Source organism: Armigeres subalbatus, chromosome 1, assembly GCF_024139115.2.
Source record: "Armigeres subalbatus isolate Guangzhou_Male chromosome 1, GZ_Asu_2, whole genome shotgun sequence".
Classification (NCBI taxonomy): Eukaryota; Metazoa; Arthropoda; class Insecta; order Diptera; family Culicidae; genus Armigeres; species Armigeres subalbatus.
In genome coordinates, this window is record NC_085139.1 from 242,254,108 (window position 1) to 242,270,447 (window position 16,340).

Consider the following 16,340-nt stretch of genomic DNA (forward strand, 5'->3'; position numbering starts at 1 on the left):
GATAAAGAATTTCGTAAAAGAAAAAAGAATTTCTGTGGAAATTAATTTTAGAAATTTTTAAAGAGATATTCGAAAAAAAAATCTAAAAAAAAATTGTAAAGAATTTTAGCTTAAAGAATTTTTGAAAGAATTTCCGAAGAAATTCCGAAGGGATTTTCCAAAATAATTTCTTGAGGAAAATCTTCAAATGGATTCTAGAATAAATTTCCAAAAAATCTTAATAGTTTCTCGAAAAAAGTTCTATGGTAATTTTGATGGAATTTACAAACATCCAAAAGAATTTCCGGACGTTCAAAAGAATTTCTGGAAGATTGGCTGAAAGAAATTCTCAAGAAATGTCAGAAGAAGATTCTGGAGAAATTTCATAAGAATATCTGGAACAATTTTCTTTAGAATTTCCAGAAATAATTTCCAAAAAAATTCCAAAAGAATTGTTTTTTTTTTAATCGTGAAGGAATTTCCGAAGGAATCTTTAAAGAAATGTTCGTGGGAGTATCCGGAACACTTCGTTAATGTGTTTTCAAATTTTTTTCTGAAGAAATTTTCGAATGTGTTCTTAAAAAATTCCAAGGAATTTACAAAAAGTTTTACTGAAGCATTTTTTACTTCCAGTGAAGCATAAGTACTAGAATGCAAAGTGGTGCTGTAACCACTGGCTATTTGTTATACTTTATCATCAACTGTGTTTCCAAATTTTTAGACGAATTTTCGAAGAAACTCCTGGAGGAGTTTCACTCCAAAAGAGTTTCTAAACATTGCCGAGAATATTACCAAAAGAATTTTTGAAGGAATTAGTAAAGAAATTTAAAGAAATCCTCATATGATATTTTCTAAAGGAGTTCCCGAAGAAATTCCAAAACGAATTTTCGGAACAATCTCTAAAGAAGTTTTTTAATGTTTTTCTTAAGAAATTACCGAATCAAAATCCAAAATAAAGTATAAAAAAATATCCGAAAGGATTTTTAAATAAATTTCTGAAAAAAATCCTGAAAGAATTTTCGAAGAAATTTTAAAAGAATTTATGAAGAAATTGTCAAAGAATTTTACGAAGGTATTTCTAAATGATTTTATTAGGATATTTCGAAAGAAGCCCCGAGAGGAATTTCCAAAAAATCTCGTAAAGAAAATGCCAAGGAAATCTCTCAAAAATGTTCCGGAATAATTCGTTAAGTTGTTGTTTGGAGTTTTTATAAAGAAATTTCCGAATGAAATACCAGAGGAAGTTTCAAATGAATTCCTGAGGGAAACTCCAAAACTTCCTATTTGAAGGAATTTCTGAATTTATTTCTGGAAGATTTCTTCAGAAGAACCTTTGAAGGAACTTCTGATAGAACTTTTGATAGAATGGCTGAAGCAATTTCTGTATGAACTTGCGAAGGAGTTCTTGAAAATGTTTCCTAATATTTACTTGTTCAGAATTATTTCTCTCTATGTAGATATATTCAAATTTCTAGGCTACTAGATAAAAGATATTTTAGTTACTAGATGAAGATTGTCGCTTCGGTTCCCTTTGTTCTGCTGTCCGGAACATGTGTGGTACATACCTGTCAAATCGTATGGATTTTCCTTCTTTGACATTTAGCTCCCCTACACGGAAGAAATAAACTACCCAATAGTGAGTTTAATTCACCCAACCTCGTACATCCGTACGGGAAGCCAAAATTGAGTAAGTAGGGTCGTAGTAGTTTGCCTTTACTCCCATGTTAAAAAAGTACCCAACGGAAAATTTATTGACCCAAATTTAAGTTTAATTCACTCAATTTCGACCTCAGGTAATAAAACTTAAAATTGGCTTCCCGTATTAAACTGGCGTCGTTGGATTGTTTGGCTCTTTTGTTTTTGACAACAAAAGAAAGAGTGGATGAAAGAGAAGAGAAAAAATAACTCAAAAGTAAGTTTAAAAATACTCAATTTTGGGTACTTTTTTTCTTCCGTGTATCCTCGCCAGCAAAAGATGTACCGAACAGCGACGACAGCGACAATCTTTATCTAGTAACTAAAATATCTTTTTACTAGATCATCTTTAAACAATAACAAACACATTAAAAACAAGGAATGACATTTGTTTTGTTGTCGTTTTTCATAGCAACGAGCTTTTCCTGATCTAGTAACCACTTAAGGTGATTATACAATAAAGCCAGAAATCGGCCATTTTGTAAACCACGTGCTTTTCCAATATTTTTTTCAAGAGCACGAGATGAAAGAACCATAACGCGTATGGGGCTGAAATAGTGGTAGATCGTTTGCTTAGTACTGCTGAACAATCGTAATTTTATTTTCTGCACTGTACGAAAACTATTACGCTAGATTTGGGCTTTTGGAAATGTATGTAGATAAACGCGTGGTGAATTTGAAATTCACCACGGGCTTCATTCTATAATCACCTTAAATTTTCCTTCCAAATATCGAGATGTGGAGAGGCGACTGTATAAAAATCTAAATATGCCACGTTTGTTTTAAGGTGATTATACAATAAAGCCAGAAATCGGCCATTTTGTAAACCACGTGCTTTTCCAATATTTTTTTCAAGAGCACGAGATGAAAGAACCATAACGCGTATGGGGCTGAAATAGTGGTAGATCGTTTGCTTAGTAATGCTGAACAATCGTAATTTTATTTTCTGCACTGTACGAAAACTATTACGCTAGATTTGGGCTTTTGGAAATGTATGTAGATAAACGCGTGGTGAATTTGAAATTCACCACGGGCTTCATTCTATAATCACCTTAACCTGGAATTAAAGTGAAGCATCTGGAAAAAAAAACTGGAAAATCAGGGAATTTAGTTTTCACTGATGAGTAGACACACTGATATTGTACATAGCAACAACGTGACTTCATTGCTATAGCGTGAAATAATGAGCATACAATAATAGGGTGGTGATCTCGTGTTTCGTGTCACGTATATAATTTGCCACCCAGCACTTCTGCTTGATTTCAATGCCACGCTAGAGGAATCGGCCCCTTTATTATGTGACGACGATACCCGTATATGTAGGCGATCATTCAAGCTCCTTTTGATTACATTTGGGACACGTACACACTCACACATGGTCCCGCCGCAACAACTGGCAGCCAATTTTATCGCCATTCTGTTGCCGCTGTTGTTGTTTCTTGAATAAAATTTATGTGATAAACTATGATTGCCAGCAGATAATATCGTAAGAAGTAATGATTTGCCTCCTACGGATTATTTTGCTCTTCCTATTTCCATTCGCTCGAGTTTCCGAATTCTCGGACAAAATCATTTCGTAGAGGCTTGTCTGAATGAACAACAGTGCCCCGTGTATAGGAGGAAGAAGAAAAAGTGTACTCAGAGCGAAAAGGTTCGAATTCATTCATCCTTCAAAATGAGAATGAGTGTTTTAAGTGCCGTAGCTAGCGTAGAGAAACGTGTGACATAACTTGATAAAATTGGGATTAAATATTAATCATCATAGGTTGAACAAATAATCATAGCAAATGTGCTTTGTTTTTCGATGCATATTCCATACAAAATGATGATCGGTTTGTAAACCTTATCAACAAAAACTTTTCCCGTGTCACTTGTGGAGAAACAGATGTAATGAAAAACGATTCAAATGTCTACTTTTATGTATACTCTGGTCTCTGATACCTCTGATACTTTTTATACATTGCTATACCAATGCTGTTTAGATACAAAGCAGACAACGTCTGGCTACGCACTTCGTTCATAGTGAACAAGAGTGCGAGACAAGAGCGGCCTACTGACATCATCCAAAGTTCCAAAGTCGAGAGCCAAAGCTTGACTGAAGCTTGATTCATCGAAGTGTGGCTGGAAAGCGAATCTACCGGTGGATGAATATTTCGCAACGTCCGTTTTACTCACTATCCTCACAGAGAAGATAGACTGTGGATTGCGGAGCTGATACCGAGTCGTGCATTCGTTGGTCTGTCTGTCAGCTATAAGAAGAAAACGAGAGTAGAGGGATGGGGGTAATACGGCCATGTTAAAGATATAAGGCAAAAAATGTTTCAGAATACAACTTCGATTGGGACGTTAATCGTTTAATCATTGAAAAAAATATTTGACTTTTTAAGAATCCTTCAAACATTTATTTGAAAAACCAACAACTCCAAAAATTTCAGTTATATTTTATTAGCCGTGAAAAAAAAGCTGTCATGGACTCATAGGGACGCTGTTACAAATCAAAATCACATACACATTACCTTTTCCAAAACAAGAAATCCGTCAATATTATACACTCTGTTCATTTTATCTCCCCTGCCATACAGCATGGAAGCAATATATGTATTGTGTGCTATTCACGACGTGTTCCTCTACTTCGGAATGAAGTTGTGAGTTTCTTCCAAGCAAATATTGGAAGGGATTTTTTATCATCTTCCACCTATATGTGTATGGTTTCACGAGGTTTTAGTTTAACACATGGTTAATAATTGAAACATTATCAGATTGTTTAGAAACCGTGCCTGCCTGCAAAGTGAATTGAGGAAATTTGAAAGTCGTGGCGATCATGAAATGTTCGTGAAAGTGACAATCCAAACAAGAACTCAATCGAAAATAGTATCGTTCTCGGCGGTGTTCCACTTCCTGGTTGGTCGGACGATATTAATATTATGCAGAAGGGTAAGTTTCCGTCTCTCATCTTCATGTTCACTCACATCCAATACAACGAGGCCATACCTACCTACATAGTTTTTTCCTGCTTATCACGTCTGTTCAAATGTGAAAGAAGATTAGATTTTCGCTTATTCTTATCGTAAGCCCCCTATAGCATCCATTTGATAATGTACTCAACTATGAAGCTTGGCTTCGATAGCCCGATAAGATCTCTGGCTCGATTTTGAACTCTGTTAAAATGGGGTTTACCACAGGTGTTTAGGGATAGGAAGTAACATCATTTAGGCTATGTAACTAATTACATTATGGTGTGCTTTGTCGTGTATAAAAATGGGTACACCAAAGCTAGACACAGTGGATCCAAAAAATATTCGTCTAACTGCATATTTTTTACCAAAATATAAAACTAACGCGTGATATAAACGAAATCGTGAAACTTTCTTTTAGATTTGGTAGAAGACTTATCATTTCATAATTATTATACAAAAACTGAGAGAAATTTCAATTACTCCTATTGTTGTCAAGTAGGAAATGTCCGAATTGCAGTGGTCCCTTGCAACAATTTACTCAACACTCATTGACAGATTAATCAGTGGTATTAGTGCTGTCCAATGAGCAGCTCGAAGTAGCTCGAAGTTGTTCCCGTTCTGCTCGTTCTTTTTTGTCAACAAATGGGCATGAGCAGGACAGGTAGAAACTTCGAGCTATACTTCAAGCTCTCATTGGACAGCACTATTGTTTTGATTGAGCTCGACGAGGAAAGATAAATGCACCGTGTGTCGGAGACGAGTCCTGATGAAAAACAACGTATCCTACGGCTACATAATCGGTGCAAGTTGGCTTACGAAATTGCGACAGAGAATTGTGGGTAGATCCCGTACGATAGTTAGTTCGGGGTGATTGATCGCATAAGCGCTACAAAAACCTTGCATAAAAAATAACGGAGTGGTCGTGCGCGGTCGTTAACTGAAATCAAGAGAATATCAAAAACGCGTGCATTCCAGTTGTCAATTAAGTTCGAGAGAAGAAGTATCTTAGTATCACAATGTATAATAGTATCGACCTAGGCGACGAATAAAGGATCACGATTGGAAGCTTGTAAGATGGAACTGCAAGTCGCTAGGCTTCGCAGGTTGCGACAGGATAATCTACGATGAATTACATCCCCGCAACTTCGACGTCGTAGCGCTGCAGAAAATCTGCTGGACAGGACAGAAAGTGTGGAAAAGCGGGCATCAAGCGGCTACCTTCTGCCAAAGCTGTGGCACTACCAACGAGTGCTGGGAAAGATGCGCCAACGCGTGATTGGGTGGTAGCCAATTAACGCAAGGATGTGCAAGCTGAGGATAAAAGGCCGTTTCTTCAACTATAGTATCATCAACGTGCACTGCCCACACGAAGGGAGACCCGACGACGAGAAAGAAGCGTTCTATGCACAGCTGGAGCAGACATACGATGGATGCCCACTGCGGGACGTCAAAATCGTCATCGGTGACATGAACGCACAGGTAGGAAGGGAGGAAATGTACAGACCGGCCATCGGACCGGATAGTGTGCATACCGTATCGAACGACAACGGTCAACGATGCATAAACTTTGCAGCCTCCCGCGGAATGGTAGTCCGAAGCACTTTCTTCTCCCGCAAGAATATCTTTACGGCCACATGGAGATCACCTAAACAAGTAACGGAAAACCAAATCGACCACGTTCTAATCGACGGTAAATTCTTCTCCGACATCACGAACGTACGCACTTACCGCAGTGCGAATATTGAATCCGACCACTACCTAGTTGCAGTATGTCTGCGCTCAAAACTCTCGACGGTGTACAACACGCGTCGGAGTCGTCCACCACAGCTAAACATTGGGCGGCTACAAGACGGTAGACTAGCCCAAGACTACGCGCAGACAGTAGCTGGAAGTGGCACTCCCAACGGAAGAGCAGCTAGGCGCAGTATCTCTTGAAGATGGCTGGAAGGATATTCGATCCGCCATTGGAAGCACCGCAACCGCTGCACTAGGCACGGTGGCTCTGGATCAGAGAAACGACTGGTATGACGGCGAATGTTAGCAGTTAGTTGAGGAGAAGAATGCAGCATGGGCGAGATTGCTGCAACACTGCACAAGGGTGAACTAGGTACTATACAAACGGGCGCGGAACAGACAAAACTCGATATTCCGGAGGAAAAAGCGCCAGCAGGAAGATCGAGACTGAAGAAACGGAGGAACTGTACCACGCTAATAATGCACGAAAGTTCAATGAGATATTGAACTGTTCACGTAAGGGCCACGTGCCACAGCCCGATATGTGTAAGGACATAAACGGGAACTTTCTTACAAATGAGCGTGAGGTGATCTAAAGGTGGCCGCAGCACTACGAAGAGCACCTGAATGGCGATATGGCAGACAACGGTGGCGGTTTGGTAATGAACCTAGGAGCATGCGCGTAGGACATGCGTTTTCCGGCTCCGAATCTCCAGGAAATCCAGGAGGAGATCGGTCGGCTGAAAAACAACAAAGCCCCTGGAGTTGACCAACTTCCAGGAGAGCTGTTTAAACACGGTGGTGAGACACTGGCTAGAGTGCTGCACTGGGTGATTACCATGGTTTGGGAGGATGAAGTTCTGCCGCAGGAGTGAATGGAAGGTGTCGTGTGTCCCATCTACAAAAAGGGCGAAAAGCTGGATTGTAGCATCTACCGCGCAATCACATTGCTGAACGCCGCCTACAAGGTACTGTCCTAAATTTTATGTCGCCGACTAACACCAATTACAAGTTCGTGGGACAGTACCAGGCGGGATTTATGGATGAACGCTTTACCACAGACCAGGTGTTCGCCATACGTCAGGTATTGCAGAAATGCCGCGAATGCAACGTGCTCACACATAATGTATTCATCGACTTCAAAGCCGCATATGATACAATCGATCGGGACCAGCTATGGCAGCTAATGCACGAAACGGATTTCCGGATAAACTGATACGGTTGAGCAAAGTGACGATGCATCGGGTGATGTGCGAAGTTCGAGCTTCAGGGGCATTCTCGAGTCCCTTCGAAACGCGCAGAGGGTTACGGCAAGGCGATGGTCCTTCGTGTCTGCTATTTAACATCCCTTTGAAGGGAGTAATACAAAAGGCAGGGATTGACACGATTTTCACGAAGACCGTCCAGTTATTTGGTTTCGCCGACGACATTGATATCATGGCACGTAACTTTGAGAGGATGGAGGAAGCCTACATCAGACTGAAAAGCGAAGCCAAACGGATTGGACTAGTCATCAACACGTCCAAGACGAAGTACATGATAGGAAGAGGCTCAAGAGAGGTCAATGTAAGCCACCCACCACGAGTTTCTATCGGTGGTGTGGAAATCGAGGTGGTTGAAGAATTCGTGTACTTGGGCTCACTGGTGACCGCCGATAACGATACCAGTAGAGAAATTCGAAAACGCATAGTGGCTGGAAATCGTACGTACTTTGGACTCCGCAAGACGCTCCAATCGAATAAAGTTCGCCGCCGTACCAAACCGACTATCTACAAAACGCTCATTAGACAGGTAGTTCTCTACGGACACGAGACCTGGACGATGCTCGTGGAGGACCAACGCGCACTGGGAGTTTTCGAAAGGAAAGTGTTGCGTACTATCTATGGTGGGGTGCAGATGGCGGACGGTACGTGGAGGAGGCGAATGAACCACGAGTTGCATCAGCTGTTGGCAGAACCATCCATCGTTCACACCATTTTTGCATTCGTATATCATGAGGCTAACACGATGATACTTTTATGCTCAGGGAAGTCAAGACAATTTCCAATCCGAAAATTGCCTAGACCGGCACCGGGAATCGAACCCAGCCACCTAGTAGCAACTACGGGTAGTCAATCAAGCTCAATCAATTACCGTCTACCGATTCGTTCGGTCCGGTCTGAGCCTCGTTGTGCCCATCGCGTGATTGATGTTAGCGGTTAGCCGTTGTCGGCCAGGAGGTTTTATCTAAATCTAACCGTACTCAAGGTGGCCTTTGTTACTACATCTGGAAATCGTCACCTTTGGTGATAATCTTGATAGATACTATCACGTGTTGGCCACAAATCTGTTCCAGCGTAATGGAGGTGCCGTGCAAAACGATCGTTGAAGCGGTTCGAAAATTGGTCTGAATTTCAGGACCACAGTTCAGATTTTTGACAACCTTTTCGAATAAATGTGCTGTGCACCGGCGAGTGCAGACGAGAGCTGGGGAATCGAAATTTGCTTTCGCTTCTTCTCTAGGTCTTCAAGCGGAGCTCCTCGTGATTTGGCGATGACTAATGAAGACGGAACTGTTCCATTGGAAGAGATCACTCACCCATGGGTCCTCCCACCCCTAGGGGTTCTTCTTCTTCTTGTATAGCTCTACATTCCAATTGGAAATTGGCCTGCTTTTCAACTTAGTATTCTATTAGCATTTCCTCAGTTATTAATTGAAAGCTTTTCTATGCCCGCCATTGCATGAGAATGTATCTTGTGTGGCAAGTACAATGGATACACTATACCCATGGTGTCGAGAAAGTTTCCAACCTGAAAACATCCTTGACCGGACCGAGAATTAAACTTGAAACAAACTCCTTCGACGTCCTCACGTCTGTGGAGCGGACGTCCTAACGTCCCTAACTAGCTCACCTCGTTTCGGGGTTCTCAGGGTCAGCTTGAACCTGCTTAGGGGACGCACAAAGACAAAAGTGGAGCAGCGGACAACAACAATGATCCAAGACCATACCATGCAATTCAGGGTTTGTAGCTTAAAGAAAGAAACCGCGGGAACTCCAGGTTGCTTGACATCCGAAAGGGGAGGGCCGATTTTGATACAGGTTTTCGGGTCGCTTGGCACCCGGTCGATGATGATACTGGAATTGTCGTGCGGTCCACATCGGGACTGGTTGCCACCGTAGTGACGGAATGTGACCGTCCTATGCCGAACTCCTCTGACAGCACGAGGAAGGGTTTTCTTGGTCGCTTGGCGCCCGGTCGACGATGTTCTTGACGATGTTTCTGGAATTGTCGTGCGGTCCACGCCGGGACGGGTTGTCACCGTAGTGACGGAATATGAGCGTCCTGTGCCGAACTCCTCTGACCGCACGAGGAAGGGTTTTCTTGCCTTCGGCGATTTCACGAGAGGCCAGCCTGCCGCGAGCGTGACAAAATGGGCTTTCCGGTGTTTGTCCTCTATTTGATGCGGGACCGAGATGGATGTAGCTTGCCAAAATTTAACGGGTACGGACACGTGTGGCCACGAATATCGGAACTGCCCACTTCCGGATTGTCCTTCGCGGGCGTTGAGGGGGCGAAGATTGTTGTGCTTTCCCTACAAAGGTCTGTCCGCCTATGTACCACGCCGGGCTCGGAACCGTCACTAGGGGTCCACTACACTATGACCATGCACTTAAGCCGCTGTAGGCACGGCCGCTACAAGGATCGCTTTCGCTCGGTCGAGGAAGCCTTCCCGGTATCCCTTTAACCAGCTTCGATTGGGGGGACCGGATGGTAATATTTCCCGTCCGGACTAAGTATTTTGAGGTCTTCAGGTGTCTACTTTCACCACGTTTTTTTTTTAATTTTGCTTAGACACTCGCGAAAACAACTTTCCTATCCAGCGTTCACCGACCAAATACCCCGTCTTCAGTCTTGCTTTTTTTCTCCTCTCTTTCTTTCCTTCTTTTCGCTCCGGATGTACTTTCAATAGTGCTATCCAATTAGAGCTTGAAATAGCTCAAAGTTTCTCCCTGTTCTGCTCATGCCCATTTGTTGACAAAAAAGAACGAGCAAGACGGGAACAACTTCGAGCTACTTCGAGCTGCTCATTGGACAGCACTAATATTCCACTCGCCTCGAAGGTAGGGGTGGCATCAGCGTTAGTGCATACACGATTGAGACGGAATACACCTACTTACTTACTTACTTATGGATCCTGTACACCTCCAGTGGTGCAAAGGGCCGACTTGAAAGATCTCCATCCTGAGCGTTGCCTGGCTATCGCTTCAACCTGTTGCCAGGTTAGATTTTGGTCGACTTCTTTTATTTCTTTATTGAGGCTGCGCCGCCATGGGCCTCTGGGTCTACCTTTGCTGCGATGTCCCGCTGGGTTCCAGTCTAATGCTTGTTTACAGATTTCGTTTCCGCCCCTACGTAGAGTGTGGCCGACCCAGTCCCACTTCCGATCCCGAATTTCTGTTGCTATCGGCCTCTGGTGACAACGACGATGGAGTTTGAGATAGATCCAGTTGTGAGGCCACCAGGCCCGAAGTATATACCGCAGGCATCTGTTAATGAACATCTGCAGCCGTTGAGTGTTCTCCACTGATACACACCATGTTTTGCTAGCGTATAACAGCGCAGATTTCATGTTAGAGTTGAACATTCGTATTTTGGTACGTTCACTTATCTGCCTGTTTCCAGATATTTCTTAAAGTCGCAAAGGCAGCCCTTGCTTTCTTGATCCGTGCGCCTATGTCAATCTTGGTACCGCCGTCTGACGCCATTTGGCTACCAAGATATTGGAAGCTTTCAACATTCTCTACTGGTTGCCCGGCTACTGTGAAACTGGAAGGAGTCACCGTGTTTACATCCAACGATTTGGTTTTGTTGACGTTGATGACTAAACCTGCCGAGGAGGAGCGTTCGGCAAGGTCGTTGAGCTTACTCTGCATATCAGAGCGCCGTTGCGCGAGGAGTGCAACGTCATCCGCCAATTCGAAGTCGTTTAGGTGCTCCATGGTTATAGGCTGCCATAACAGCCCGCAGTTTGGTTCACGGTCAATCGCATCTACCAGAATCTCGTCGATTACGATGAGGAACAGTAACGGTGATAGAATATATCCTTGCCTCACACCGGCTACGACCCGGATAGGGTCGGACAGGACCCCATTGTGCAGCACTCTACACGAAAAGGCCTCGTACTGTGTTTTGATGAGGCAGATGATTTTCTCAGGAATCCCCTTGCGTCTCAGGGGGCCCACATATTCTCGTGATTGAGACGGTTGAAAGCTTTTTCGTAGTCAATGAATACTAAGTAAAGGGACTCTTGGAATTCGTTGACCTGCTCCAGAATGATGCGGAGCGTGACAATATGGTCCACACAGGATCTTCCGGCACGGAATCCGGCTTGCTGCCGCCGGAGAGTCGCATCGATCTTCTTCAGAATCCGGGCTAGGATTATTATGCACAGAACTTTGAGAACGGTACACAGCAACATAATGCCTCGCTAGTTATCGCATACAGTCAGGTCACCCTTTTTGGGCACCTTCACTAAGATACCTTGCATCCAGTCGACCGGGAAAGTTGCGGTGTCCCAGATATTACGAAATAAACGATGCAGTAGTTGAGCGGATGTCATGGGGTCAGCTTTGAGCATCTCGGCTGATATGCGGTCGATCCCTTGGGGCTTTATTCAATTTCATGCTTTGGATGACTGTTTGAATCTCTAGCAGAGATGGAGCTTCGGTATTGACGCGTGTTATACGTCGGATCCTAGGCAGATCATGCCGAGGTGGTGATGGCCTGGCTGGCACTTGAAAAAGTTGTTCGAAGTGCTCGAACCAACGTTTCAGCTGGTCAGTTGGGTCGGTCAATAACTGATCATTCCCGTCTTTCACAGGCATCGTTGCATTCATCTTCGCCCCGCTTAAGCGTCGTGAGATATCGTAGAGGAGGCGAATGCCCCCGGTTGCGGCGGCTCTCTCTCCTTCGTCGGCCAGAGAGTCTGCCCACGCTCGCTTGTCCCGTCGACATGAGCGTTTTACTTCCTTCTCAAGAGCCGCGTATCGTTGACGGGCTAGGACTTTAGCTCATCTGGTTTTCGATCGCTCTATAGTTGCTTTCGCTTCTCTTCGCTCCTCTATCTTCCTCCAGGTCTCATCAGTGATCCATTGTTTTCTCTGGGTGCGCAGTTCGCCCAGATTGTTCTCGCTGGTGGCGATGAAGGCATTCTTGATGGCGGTCCATTGGTCTTCCACGCTGCCACCTTCCGGAATATCTGCAGCACGCGTCTCCAGTTCTTCAACGAAGGACCGTGGCATCTTGCAGTCGGCGTGTGTTTGAATCGTCGTACAACTCTTTTCTCCTGCCGACGAATCCGCGCAATGCGCAGGCGTATTTCGCCGATGAGGAGGTGATGATCAGACGCGATATCGGCACTACGTTTATTTCGTACATCAAGAAGGCTCCGTTTCCATTTTCGGCTGATGCAGATGTGGTCGATTGATTTTCCGTAAAGCCGTCACGGGAGACCCACGTGACCTTGTGAACCGGTCGATGAGGGAAGAGCGATCCCCCGATCACCATGTCGTTATTACCACAAAAATCTGCGAACAGCTCTCCGTTTTCGCTCATTTCTCCGAGACCATGGCGTCCCATAATGCGCTCATGGTTCGAGTTGTCGGATCCGATCTTCGCATTGAAGTCGCCCAAACAGATCTGGATATCACCCTTCGGAATTCTATCTACGACGGCATTGAGTTGACTGTAGAAGTTCTCTTTGTCTTGCAGATCGGCAGCATCTGTTGGCGCATAACATTGGATTATAGTAAGGTTTCGGACCCGTGTTCTAAATCTGGCAACGATTATCCTTTCACTTATAGGTTCCCACTTCATAAGCGCAGAGTGTGCCTGAGCGCTTAGTAGAAAGCCAAATCCGCGATGCCGGGGAGCGTGTTCACCTCGTAAACCAGAGTATAGCAGAAATCGTCCCGACGGTGTTCTGTGTTCTCCAAAGTTTGGCCAACGAACTTCACTCAGTCCCAGGATCTCAAGCTTCATGCTGCGTGCATCATTGGCAAGTTGTGCCAATTTACCCTGCTGGGCTAGGGTTAAAACGTTCCATGTTCCTATTCGTATCCGTTGTTTCGCGCTAAGAGTCGTCGCCGTAAAGTCAGTCCGTATTCTTTCATTATCGGATTCTCGAACAAATTGATGTTTCGGGAACAGTAGGTTGTTGGCCCAAGGTTCCCTATCCACCGGGATGGGGCTGCCATCTTAGGTATAGCTTCCGGGGAATAGCATTTCATACACAGCCGCTGGATGCCAGAACAGACGGTGTTGGAGCCGCACATCCTTGGTGGACAGACGCTCGATCAGTCGGGTCAAATTTGTTTAAAGTCCCACCCAACACCAGGACTAGGCTAGTGCGCTTTGAGCGGCACACGGTCGCTTTGATAGGACCTGCTTGGGGACACATGCAGCTTTTTATAGAAGTTCAACAGAGCCCACTGTCGAACCCCACCACATCCTAGGCAGACCCCATAGGACGCGCCCTCTCACTCTAGCTGATGTCAGAAGGACAACAGTGCCCAGGCTGCACTACCAGCTAAGTACGCAACCCTTAGCTGGCGGTCAATTGTCATCGGAAGACCATGTTAGGCGCCCCTTCCCGGATGTCAACTCACCATTTCGCAGCCCACCGATAGTTGGCAATTTACCCATGTATTCCGCCTTTTGGGTACTTCATGCACAGTCTCACAAATATTGAGTTTTATTAACATGTTAAGGGTTATAAGCAGGGAGGTCTTATTGTTGACGCATTTGGTAACAAACTCGCCATCTCCGCATTGGCAATCCTACGCTCGCAAGGGTACTGGAGACCCCTAGGGGTACAAAGGAAAATATAAAAGATGTCCATCCGGGACGGCTGATCGTTTTGGGCTTGACTTTTTTTTTTTCTCTGCTGTAATGTCCTGTCAGATTTCAATTCAGCACTTACAGATTTCATCCCCGCTTTTTAGTAATGCGTGGCAGATTCACCACTGATACAAGCGGATAGGGAAACGAATGAACGTTGACATTAGAGAAAAAGTAGAATCATATTATAAATTTAACACCAAAACCAAACTTAACTAAAATTCTTTGGCCAATTACTTCGCCGTACCACACCGCAGCAACTGCTTTATAAATAGTATACCTCATACAAAATAAACTTTCATAATTGATTACGAAATGATTCGATTCTTCCAAAAGAAAGCGACATTAACTTCCATTTTTTCGTCTGATACTGCGATTCAACGATGTCAATTTCTTCCGCTTGCTTTGCGCGCGTTCGCTTTGCATTAATAGTTCAGTCAGTCAGTATGCTGAAAAAGCAGCACACCAAACACAGCAACAAAGATCTTTGACTTCGTAGGACACATTTTTTTTGAAAAAAAAAGTTATGCTCTCTCACTCACGCTTAGTTTTTATTACACAGAAGTAAGGAATTTGTTTGTCACTAAACTGTATTAAAATTTGAGAAGCGATTACAAAACATCTTAAATTTTCTTCACTGATTTTTGCTTTATAAGAAATTATTACAATTTCTTAAGAAAAACGTATAATTGTTGGCTTCTTTTCCATGAACAATTGATTGTTGAGTATTTTTAGCGTCTGTGATTCATTTCATGAGTTCCGCCAGTTGTTATGCGTTCACCGGTTCACCGCATGCTTTGAGCAGGAATCGGCCTCTGCTGCCACGATAGTCTCTCGGTTGCTTTCGTTCGTGTCGGTTGTCACGGTTACTGCCGTTGTGGTTGGTTTAGGTTTCGTTTTCATCGGTGTGTATCGTTCTCCCCACACCACACACAGCCTGCTGCGTTCAAGACTCTAAAGTGACCGACCGTTCAAAGTTGGTTCTTCAATCCAAGGCTGGCTGGGGGCTGACGGATATTATCGCGACCGTCTGTTGTACAAGTGCAGTGCATATTCCGCTGGCAGGGGAAGAGATAGAGGCGCGTGGCGCTAAACAGTTACCGTGCCGTTAAATTGTGTTCCGCTGCTGTCGTGTATAATCATTCTTCACATCTGTTGTATAATAAACGCCTCGAGAATTGTTAGTATTTCACCAGTTATGAGTGGTTTAAGTTGAATATTCGATGATTTTCAAACCATTTTCTTTCCTGCACAAATCATCGAAACGTGGTACGCTTTCCGAGTGTAGTTGTGCTAGTGGTAATTCATTTGTGCTTACTTAACTTGTTTAACAACCGATATCAATCGTTCAGTGAAGCAGTTTCTCGTCGACTGTTGTTGGAAGCGATATTATAACAGTACAGTAACCAAACCGTGGAACGGTGTTGGTAGCATATGTAGGGGTTGAAAATGCTGCCATACGGGCAATAAGTATCTATATCTAGTGGCTTTTCTAGAAATGTCACGCGCTGAAGCAATGCTCTTGCTACGTCAACTCGCTTTGCTGCTCGGTAAAGTGAGAGTCTCCGCTTGGCATTGACATTATGGTCAGATGACCAAGAGGTTTGGCAATCGTGTATTTTACCCGACACTTGAGTTTTACCGGAAAATACTTTGTTTATGCTTTTGATTTGGAACGATTATTTGAATCAGTCGATCTAGAAACAGAATCAACGCTATTCGAATCAGTTTTACAGTAGCTTCCCATTTTGGAAATACTTGTCATGGATTGGTACTGAAAAAGTATCATTACAGTTCTGCTACACGTCTGAAGAACATTAAATTTACACCCTTTTGCAGAGAAATAATGTTTATTGAATTTCATTTGTAAATCTCAATGATTACGTAACACTTTCGAGGTTACTTTAGTTCTGAAAATCTTTCATCTCATCAAGCAAAAATTGCGTGAAAATTGGTTTAAATCACAAAATGTTTATGTTCTAAATCGAAACAACAAGTTCGAAATGTAAAATTTAGTTGGATTTTTCAAAATTTGTTGATTCTTTCGTTTTTCCGTGGAAAAGTCTCACGAATTTACGATGATTTCTTTTCGAG

General features: G+C 43.6%; 1 protein-coding gene across 4 annotated transcripts in view; it reads left to right on the plus strand.

Annotated features, from left to right (window-relative positions):
* The window catches only part of LOC134206139 (uncharacterized), a 77,806-nt gene that overhangs the window by 13,734 nt on the left and 47,732 nt on the right, over positions 1-16,340 (plus strand). Inside the window, exon 1 of one of the 4 annotated variants that reach the window (XM_062681830.1) lies at positions 4,431-4,608. The exons of 1 other annotated variant lie outside the window; for it this stretch is intronic. The gene's annotated coding sequence lies outside the window, so the exon portion shown is untranslated. Of the gene's footprint in view, positions 1-4,430; positions 4,609-15,080; positions 15,546-16,340 lie in introns of those variants that run through there. 2 more of the 4 variants (XM_062681828.1, XM_062681827.1) reach the window with 2 other exon arrangements.